Genomic DNA, 10,588 nt, shown 5'->3' with positions numbered 1-10,588 from the left:
TTTCCCTGATGTCCATGCCATGAGCAAAGACTTCCCAAGTCACCGATGGCACACTTGCCACAGGTTGGCTTCCTGGGTCTGATGGGTTTAATAGCATTGGTTCAAGAACAGGCCGCTGCAGGGTCCTGTTCGCAGTGACTTCCCCATCTCACTTCACCAGTTTTGCCGTTTAATGTGGGCTGCGCTGCCTGTGTGGAGCTGCCGGCATCTCGCCCGGTCTCGCGGGACTTGGCTGGATGCCTCGGAGGCCTGGCCAAACAGCTGCTCACATCAATGCACTCGAGAGCCTCAGAAACCAAGTGTGACCAGACCTGTTTTCCGTAGGACTGTGTCAGTCAGTGTGAATCCGGCTGCCATGTCCTGCGCTCGCCTCTCTGCGACTCGCGTCAGACGCATGGTCGTGCTCCCTGGGCTGCTGCATTTGCCCCTTTAATACATCAGCAAGACGACAGCCATGGACTTTCCAGCTGCTCCAAGACTCGTTAAAAGTGTGCATTAACGGCTCCTTGAAACCGCCTTTTTTGCGTGTTTCCCAGCTGCAAATGTCTCAACGTTTCCTAGCTGCATCCTCTTAGTCACTAATGGCTCAGGGGCCTTTCAAGCCCATTGAAGATAGGAAAGCATCACCCCGCTCCCCTCGTCTTGCCCCCGCACGTGAGCAGGGCAAAGTCCTCCTCCGCTGGGCCAGGGGTAGTGACACCGATGTCCCTCTCTGGCGTCGGACCTGCATGGCTGCTACGACGCTGGCCTCTGTCGACTGCCGTCCTGCCAGAGGGGCCTTGCGTCCTCGCTGCCAGGAGCAAGCGCAGGGCATCCTCGTGCCGAGGGAGGGCAGCCCGGCCCCTGCTTCGTGCCTCTTGCTGCGCAGCGCGCTGCCAGCGATGTCCGTGCGCTCTGTGGCGCATCCCTCATCTTTGTGGCCGGTGGCATCCGTGTTGTCTGCTGCCGCCGTGCTGGCGCTTTACCGCATCGGCCGTGCAGCGTCGAGGGGAGCCGCCAAGTCCCGATTCCAGTGCTGCACCCGTGTCCAGGGGAGCGGTGTGTCTCTGCCCTGGCCCCGGGGCGGCCCGCCCCCCCCGCCGACACAAATGGCAGTGTGAGGCCTGGGTGGATGCGAGTACGAGCCCAGCTCTGGCCCTGGCCGCAGGGTTGGAGCCGGAGCTGAGCCTGGACAGGCGGCTGGGGGTTGGGGGAGATGGTGGGGGAACCGGCAGCCTGCTTCCCTCCCCTGCCCTTCTGCCCTGGCTCCAGGCAGGCCTGGGGGGACAAGGAGCCAGGGGAGCAAGCGGTGTAGGTTTGGCCCCCACCCCTGCCACTGGGAGGATGAGTTTCGGACGACCTTCCGCTGATTAGATTATCTCCCTGGAAAGTTATTGCACATTTACGAATTTCCGTGTACAGGGTCTATCTAATATCTAATTGCTGGGGGGCATCTGAAATCAGAAGTCATCTTGCATCCGGGTGAGCGTGGGCGGCTCGGCTCTGGCGTCCGCGGTGGCCTGTGGCTGGGAGAGCCACGAGGCAGTCACGGTTCTGGCCGCAGGGAGGAGAGCTTTGTCTCGGTGGCTTTGGCCAGTTGCCCCCCAGCTGCCTGCAGCACCCCAGAGATCTGGGATGGGGGGAGATGAAGTCAGAGACCCCAGTCACTTTTTCCACACTGCTTCACGCTCACGACCCCCTGCCAGGAGCCCCCGCCAGCCGAGCCGTCCTCGCGTGGGAGCCGCTGTCCGGCTGGGCCCTCTGCAGCGTCGCCCGCCCTTGCGCAGGGGAACGGCTCGGGGAAGGGCTGACTGCCGGGAGCCCCTTCTGCACCCCCTCTTCCGGGCTGGCGGTTGTCGTCGGAGGGAGCACGAGCTGCCCCTGGGCGCAGCCACCGGCTGGAGCCCCGGGCAGCGCACCAGGCCGGCGTCGAGGGGCGGGTCTGGGGCTTCTCTCTTCCCTCTCCGTCGTGTGGCAGGATGTCTGGACAGGCACCAAGGGCCAGCTGCACCCCTCCAGCCCAGAGCAGGGAGGCCCGAGGTTTGCCGCCCGCGCCGGGATCGCAGAACTGCTGCACCGGATTCCCGTTCTCCCCTTGCTGCAGCATTGCACCGTGGCGCAGGATGGCACCGCGGCCAGGCCGGGCCAGCCCAGGTTTCTCTCCACCCACAAGCGGGGAGTCAGACCCCGTGCAAGGTAAGGCGAAACAGCCGTGGGGGGCTGCGGCCCAGCTGCAGGTAGTCGGCAGCTAAGAGCCTGCCCGCCGAAGCTGGACCCGCTGAACCGAGATGGGGTGAAGAGTGCGAGAGCAGGCTGGGTGCAGCTCTGAAGGGAGCCCCAGGGTTTGGGTTTCCTTTGCTCCTGCACGTTTGCTGTTTGGCTGCAGGGACGAGGCTGCCCCAGGTGCAATAACCGGACCAGGGACCCGAGCTCAGAGCGGAGCCGCCTTGCCTGAGGCCGCCGGGAGCCGGGTTCCCCTCTCTTTTCAGTGCCGCGGCGGGCAGTCCCCGGCGCCTGGGCGAGGGCAGGCAGGACCCGCAGCCCCAGAGGCCTGTCTGCACCACAGACGAGAGCCGAGCCCGTTGCCTCCAGCGTGGTGGGTGGGCTGGAGGCCTGGCCGGGGAGTTGGCGTGGCGCGGCGCGGCGTGGCAGCGTGCGTGGGAGACGTCTGTGTTGGGAAGCGGCCTGGGGTTGCGCTGAGCCCTGGCAGCGCGTGGCCTGCGACCGTGCGCCCCCGGCCCTGCTCCCATCCCGGCCTTCGCTTCTTGGGGGTGGGGGAAGCAGCCGGTCCCTGCTGCAGGTGCCCCTCCCCCCCTGCCCCATGCCATCCTAATTGCCAACTCGTTGTCCGGCGCGACTCATTAATGTCCTGGCTGCTCGCGTGGGTGTCCTTGCGGCTGCTTTCATCCCCAGTGACGAGGGCGGCTCTAATTGAGGAAGTGCCGTGACCCCGCCGGTGCCTCTTGGCCGCCCTCGCGCTGGGACTGTGCTGGGCAAAGCCGCGGCTCTGGGCTCTCCGCTGCGCACAGCTGCCCGGTGACCACGGCCAGCACGCTCGCTCGCTCGCTCACCCTGTGCCACGCAAGCAATGTGACACTGCGATTGCGCTGCTCTAGGACACTGGAGGCGTGCATGGAGCTTGTCTGCTCACCTCTGCCTGCCGGAGGGTCCAGGACAGCCTCGTGTCACGTACCACGCGATGTGTGTGGTTTAAGTGGCTGTTTGTCCACTGCCCGTCCGTGGCAGACCCCTGCCCTCCCGCTCTCGGGGCTGGGGGTGTGTCGGACTTGGTGACTGGGATGCCAGCGGGGGTCTTGGGGCTCCTAGGCTGCCCGGGATGCTACGCTGGAAGCTGACTAATTAGAGAGCAGGAAGGGACAGGGACAGGGCAGGGAGCAGGGGTGCGAGGGAGGAAGCGAGGCCACATTGTTGGAGACCCCGAGGGGCCAGGCCCGCCAGCGACCCCCGCACGGAGGGAGCAGCCAAGCGCGGGGGTCGAGGGGGGGACACGGATGCAGTGAGGACAGCCTGGGCTGCAGCTCTGTCCGGCGGCACGGGTGTCCTTGTGGGGTGGGGGCGCAGGGGCCCACGTGCATGCGTCTGCCCCCAGCGTATGCGGCCCCCGGGCTCAGCCGGCAGCAGGAACAAGGCCGGGTGCGGGGGGCCGAGGCGTGGTGCCGACCTGCTCCATCTGAGCCGGGGGGCTGGGGGCTCCGACGCGGCACCGTGCCCGGGGCTGCCCAGCCCAGTGCTCCCAGTGCATCACTTGTGCTCTGTGGTCTGTGCTGGGATGGGCAGGGGCCTGACTGCGGCGGAGGAGCTCGGCATCCACGTTCACAGCAAACACTTGGCACACGGCTTAGTCATGCACGAGTCTGTCAGCCCAAATCCAGTCCCAGCGTTGCATTCCCCATGCGCAGCCGGAAATGTGCCCAGTGGTGCTTGGCCCCACACAGCATTGCCTGTGTGTGCATATGCACACGCGTGTCTGTGTATGGCTGGAACGGAGGCCCCTGTGACTGCGGATCAGCTGGAGCACAGCGTCTGGGAAAAGACGGCCAGCGGCTGCTGCGTCGTGGCTCTGGGGGCGCAGCACACGTCTGTCTCTGGTTCGGGCTGCTCTGGGCACGCTACGCACATGCCCAAGGGGCCAGGGCTGACTGAGCCCTTGCGTGGGGAGAGCATCACCCTTCGACATGCCTTGACGTGGGAGCTGCTGCTGGTTTTGCACGCTCGCGTGGTTTGCAGCTCACGGATGCCCGACGCAGCACATGGTGTCTTGTGTGCTCGAGATGTGAGCAGGACTTCCCGTCACGCGTGGCTGGGGCAGGAGGCAGGGAGCTGGCGGGGAGCCCCCGGCAGCCTGGCGCAGCTGGCGCGGGGTGCGTTCAGTCCCCCACGCCTGCTGCAGGGAGAAGCGGCGACGGCGCAGAGCTGCGTGCGCTTGAGACTCCTCCGCGACTGTCTGCAGACCCTGGGGGTCTCCTTCCTCCTCCCGCGCAGCTCTCCTTCCTTATCCCGAGCTGCTCGCACGGGGTCCTTGCTCGTGCAATTATAACTCGTAACAGAACTAGTGAGTGACTTGAATCCTGTTGTTTGGCGTCGCTCTGCTGTGCCAGGACAAGCTCCTCGGCGGCAGAAATGCCACTTGCATTTCAGCAAAACAAGATAAGCCAAGGGGACGTGTCTTGCTTTTCCGGCACGGAGAGCTATTGCATCTCATTATGGACGGTGCCTGCAAACATTAGCGTTATTAAATCAGGTCCGTTCACTTCCTTTCAAGGTGAAACTATTTTGTTCTAGATGTGTCTGGTTCTCCGTGTTTGCCCGGGCCAAGATCCTAATTCACCCTGAGCGTGCGAGGGGCGGGGGGCGAGGGAGGATGGTCTTGAATTGTGTGTTCACGTTTGCCAATTCCTTGTCCCCAAACTGGCATTTCACTTTCTAAGCATCCTGGTGGGAGTTTTCTCTCTGCAGGGCCCAGGAGAGGGGGCACGGGGCTGTGGTTGTGCTGGGGTCCCTAAAATTAGATCGCTGGTCTCTGTGTCCCAAACGGGAGGTGGGGGTCTGCCCTTCGGGGTCTCCCTCATGAGCTGCCTGCGACTTTTCTAGCTGCTTCACTGTGTGTTCATGCGCAGCAAAACCGGGACCGGGACCGGGACCGGGACCGGGACCGGGCCTCTCTCTGCTGCTGGCCCCTCCACGCGGCCGGGAGAGTTTGTGCTATAATGTGGGAGCGGGGCTGGAAGGGACCTCGCCAGGCCACCGCTGGTGCGGCCCCTGCCCAGGGCAGGATCGTCCCTGTGCAACGGGCCTGGCCGCGGCTTGTTCCTGCACATCTCCCGGGATGGGGAGTCCGTCCACCGCTTCTCCAGGGGCCTGCTGCAGCGCTCAACCCCACTCGGAGCCAGAAAGCTCCCCCTTGTCTCCCACCCACATGTTCTCTGCTGCAGCTTGAGCCCCCGGTTCTAGTCCCGTCCCCTCTGGCCTCAAGGCAAGGACCAGCGTCGCCCTCAGCCCCTGCGCCGTGGGGTGGGCAGGAAGTAGAAGCCAGGGGGAAGAAGAGGGGCCTGGAGACGCCAGCTGCTCTTGCAGCCGGGCTGGAGTTGGGGGCAGGGGGGCAACGTAATCCCTTGCAGGCTGCGTATGGCCCACGGGCCGCCAGTTCGACAGCCCTGATCTCATCTGTATTTCCATGACAATGTTGTGTCAAAAGCCTTGTCAACGTGAAGGTGCATCGCATCCGCACAACCAGGCGCTTTATCAGTGACTTGCCTCGGTGACTCCATGCTGCCTGTTCCCGGTCACGCGCTCTCCTCCAGCCGCTTCCCAACGGCCTCCCTGAGCCGCTGCTCCGGCTTCTTGCCGGCTCCGAGGTGAGGCCGACCGGTCTGCAGCTCCCTGCATCCTCCTCCTTCCCTTTCCTACAGACGGGCGCAATGGTAGCCCTTTTCCAGGCCTCTGGGGCCTTGACTGAGGACCGCTAGTGGCTCTGAAATTACCCCAGCCGGTTCCTTCGGTCTCCTCGGGTGCTTCCCGTCCAGTCCTGTCATGCTGAAAGCATCCAGCTTCTGTATGTAATCCTGAACCTGTCCTGCTTTTACTCTAGGCTGTCTGTCTTCCCTGTCTTTGCTGCCAGCTGTGCTCGTCGTCTGGTAGCTGCCCCTATTTGTGAAGACCGAGGTAAAGAAAAGCATCAAATGCTCCAGCCTTCTCTGCATCATCTGTGACGTGCTTATTTGGAGCTATTTTTTTAACTCTCATGGCATTTTTGAGGAAGCCTTTTGCCTCAGCTCAGCTGCAGCCTGGAGCTACTGTTGCATGTTCAGTCTATTTGCTGTGTCCAGAAGCCATAGGTGACTTGCAGGTGTTTTCCTGGTCCACCTGTTCCCTCACCAGCACAAGCGAGGACAAGGCCATCATCACAACAGCTTAGCCGGTCACAAGTGTTTGTAGCTGGTCAGCGCTGCCGTCTGCCCTGGGATACACGCTCTGGGCTCACATGTGCAAGGAGTGCAAGAACACAAAACACCCAGAGAGCAAAAAACCTGCCACAATAAACGTGCGCTGCAAAGAAAGGAACTGCAAAATCAACAAATACGAGGAGTGGGGGGCTGCGACAGCCCTGAGCTCGGGCAATTTGCAACTCCGTCCAGGGTGGACGGCTCGTTGAGGCGCTGGCGTTTTGTTAACAAGGCGAACCTGGGGTTGTGCTTCAGCAAAAGTGAAGCTGCTGCTGCAGACCCCTCCTGACACCACTTCTGCTTTTCCCTGAGAGTTTTTCTTGATGAAGCAATTTCTCATTACGGCAGTGCCCAGCTGCTGCGACCGCATACTTCGAAGCAAGCGAGAGAGGCAGAACAAAGTGTTTTTTGGTTGAAAGGGTACAGACCATCACTAAGCAGAAAGCACATCTGTTAAACCCTCTCTGTTTTCTAAACCAAGAGCATTTAACTTTAATAGTTTTAAGTTGTGTTCTGAGCTGGACTCCTTTGCACTGGACAAGTGGGAGCCCAGGCCTGGCACAGCAGGCAGGAGGCTGAAGAGCCGCAAATCCTGCTGCTTCCAGCTTGTTTACACTGCTCAGAGAAGCTTAAAAACCAGGCGGCGTGCGGCGCTGCGTGCTGCGCCGGAGTGGGGATATATATAAATGCAAGGACTAGCCGCCGCCGCTTGCTGATGCCTCCTTTGTGTTAATTGATATTTTAAGGCATAAATACGGGAAGGAGAAGAGACGGGGATCAAGCGTTCGGTTTAATGCAGCGTGGCTGGCTGAGCTTGCCGTGCCCCCTTCCCAACCGAGGGCTCGGGCAGAAACTCCCCCCTTCCCCTTGGTGGCTTCAGGGCTGGGTTTCGTGTGTCCCTTCTCTGAGCGGGGAAAGGCCGTGAAGCGTCTTTCCTTCTCCGGGAGGGAAGCGCCCTCCCCGCAGTGCCTGTTTGCAAAAAGCCCAGCCCGGTTCCTTGCGTGGGGCTGCACTGCGTGGCTCGGTGGTGCCCGAGGACCTGCGGCCACCGATCCGGCTCGAGTCGACACCCGTGACAAGGTTCCCCGTGACAGTCCCGGGAGCCGGGGGGCTGTCGCTTGCTACCGCAGCGCTGTGTGGAAAGGCCGCATCCGAAAATGTCACACCTGTTAAATAGCAAGGGCTGTGCGAGGCTTCAGACCGTGCTTCGGATGTTTCGGCGTCCGAGGCAGCATGTCTGGATCGAAGCGCTGGCTTCGTTAGGCTTCCCAAAGCGGTTTGGAAAAGCTTCGGAGATCTGCCCATAGGGTATAACGGGGAACCAATGAAATATCTACAACGTTCTTGTTGGTTTTTGTCTGATTTGAATGAAACTTGCCTGGATGGTAGCCTCTGCTGCGTGCATGAATCCTACCACGTTTCAAGAAAATCGGTGCAGGGGCTTGGGGGGAACTGCACCCCAAATTTGTGAAAGCAAAACTCCCGCCACGTGTATGTGTTACACCACAGCCGGGTGACAGCTGCAGGGGTGGTGGCCCCTGGTGACGCCACGACGCCTGCCAGCTGTGGAGGAGATGGGTGCAGGGGGGTGCTGGGGCCTGCGCCCCTCGCTGCTGACAGGCAACACTCGTGACACGGGTGCTTGCGGGACTACCGTGTCCGTCTGATCCCTGGCATCTGAAGCGGCCTGATCTGAAGCCGGATCGAATAGCTGCCGACTCGCACAGGCCCTGTAAACACCTTCTTATGCACCACTTCACTTCTTGACCAAACAGGAGACGAATTTCCTCTGGGTGGACTTGGCGCTGTTATCAGGCTGAACCTGGGTCTGCTCAAGCAGGGTTCAATCCTGCGAAGGTCTGAGCGCCGCGATCCTGGTGCAGCCTGGCGCGTGAGCCGTACCTGCTCAGCATGTGCAGGGTCCCGCTGGCTGGAGCTCCGGCGTGGTCGCCGGCCGGTCATAACCGCGTGGAGTTCCTGTAGCGCGCTAGTCTGCGGGGTGGGGCAGGGCCAGCTGGCCCTCGGGACCCTGCATGGTAGTGGCACAAGCTCTGCAGGATGCTGTTGGGGAAGGGCCCCGGGAGCCCCCAGGGACGGGCAGCGTTCCCCGAGGCCCTGCGTCCGGAAGAGTGGCATGCACGGAGCCGCCAGACCTCTCCTGCCTCATCCGGGCTTGGTCCAGGAGCGGCAGAGGAAGGATGTCACTGCAAGAACAACCGGGATTGAGGGGGCGGCAGGAGGTCCTCTCTGGCCGTGTCCCATGCTGCCGCGGATGGCTCCATGCCTGGTGCTGTCCCCAGCTCTGGGAGCCTGGGTCTGTGGGCAGGAGCCAGAGGAGACGAAGACGCGGCAGGCTTCCCGGACGCCTTTTCCATGCTTGAGCAAGATGGGGAGGCAGAAGAGGCTGCAGGTGAACGAGCGCGGGTGCCCTGGCTCTCCCTCGCTTTGGCCTGTGGCACGTTCCTGGTGCTTCGTGTGACAAGGGGCTCGTGCGGTTCTGGCCTCCCTCAGGAGCAGGGGTGCTCTAGCGAGCGTAATTGGGTGATGCACTAGCGTGTGTAATTGGGAAGTGCTGGTGTAGCCGTGATAATACAGGAAACGTCCAAGAGGCAAGGGATGTTTGCAATCTCCTTTACTGGGCCAGCTGTACAGCTGGGAGAGCTGCTGGATGGGCATCTGGTGCCCTTCTCAAGCACAGGCCAAGCAAAGCAGCCGAGACGACTCTGTATAAATGCAAGCAGTCTGGCTGGAGGGGGGAGGAGAGCTGTGGGTGAGGAGTGAAGAGGTTTAAGCAGGAGCGGCTAAAAAGTGCAGCAGAAGAGGCAACCTAGTTAGCAGCAGCGAGACCATCCACGCAGGAAGGGAGAAGGCAGCTATGACTTACAAACTCCTCGCCACACTTCCCTGGGGCGCCGGGGTCCCCTCGGCCAGGCTGCCGTGCCCAGGGCCCAGCTCTGCTGTGCTCTCCCGGCGGCGCTGGGGTGCTGCTGCTCCGCTCCCCTGGCTTCCCTGCTCCTCTCCCTTATTGCAATTCTGTCTGAGCAGGATCTCCAGGTTTACGAGGCTTCGCTAACGCTAGCATCCCAGGCACCTGGTTGCTACAGCTTTATTGCATTTAGCCGAAGCAGCTGTAAGTACTTTTACTACTGAATTTTACTGCCCAAATGCTCCAAGCACCGTTTCAGCTCGTGCTTGCGTCTCCCGAGTGTTTACAACTGACTGTAAATCACTGCGATTAAAGACCTGCAAGATGACCTTGTTGTAGGTCTCGCATGGGCCTAAGGCCTATCTGTGCCAGCCCTTTAAATTGCGAGCCCTCTGTCAGGTCGGCTCCCCGCCTGCGCGTCTATCTGCTTATCTTGCCTGACCTTATCTCTGCTAGACACGTCCCGAAGCTGCACCGAGATGGGCAACGTGACTGGATTCCTGATACCTGCCGGCTGCAACTTGCTCTACAAGAGCAGATGCAAGGGGTGGGGGAGAGGACACCTCGCCTCCCAGACAGGGCTGGCTTGTAGGAGCCGTGCACGCCTTGGCCACAGGACCACGGATGCTGAATGAGGCTCTGCCTAGCAAAACTGGATGTGGGGCACCGGTGGACACCTGTGACTGATCCCCAGCTCTCCCCCGAGTGCACAGCAGCTGCCCCTCGCCTTGTCCATCCTGTGGAGGAGATGACCTGGGTTATCGTGGCTGACAGCAGCCTGGGCAGTGTTTGCAGGGCAGTGCACGTGTCAGCGCCAGGATTCATCCAAGTTTCTCTCATAACAATAACACCAGAGCAACAAAAGTCAAGCCCCCAGTGTGGCAGAAATGCCCCCGTCGGTGCCCCTCTCCAGAGACCTGTCTCAGCCAGCCTGGGAGGCTGCTGTTGAATCCCTCAGGGCAGGGATCTCCCACCTTGTCTGCATGACAAAAGCCTGGCGCCTGGGAGGCGATGCTCTGGTCACCTGGGCAGGGGGGAAAGACCCGGCCCTGCGCGCGGGCCCAGGTAGCCAGGGATGCTTTGTAGATCAGTCGGCTTGTGGCCAGCACCGGCAGCTTCGTTTGGACCGGGCTGCTGAGGTCAGAGAGGTGATAAAAAGGCCTGGGCCAGGAAGAAGGCAGCCATTATCCATGCGGTCATCCAGGTGAATCTGAACCTG

This window comes from Alligator sinensis, unplaced genomic scaffold (genome assembly GCF_000455745.1).
Source record: "Alligator sinensis unplaced genomic scaffold, ASM45574v1 scaffold673_1, whole genome shotgun sequence".
Taxonomy (NCBI): Eukaryota; Metazoa; Chordata; order Crocodylia; family Alligatoridae; genus Alligator; species Alligator sinensis.
This window is presented reverse-complemented; position numbering follows the sequence as displayed.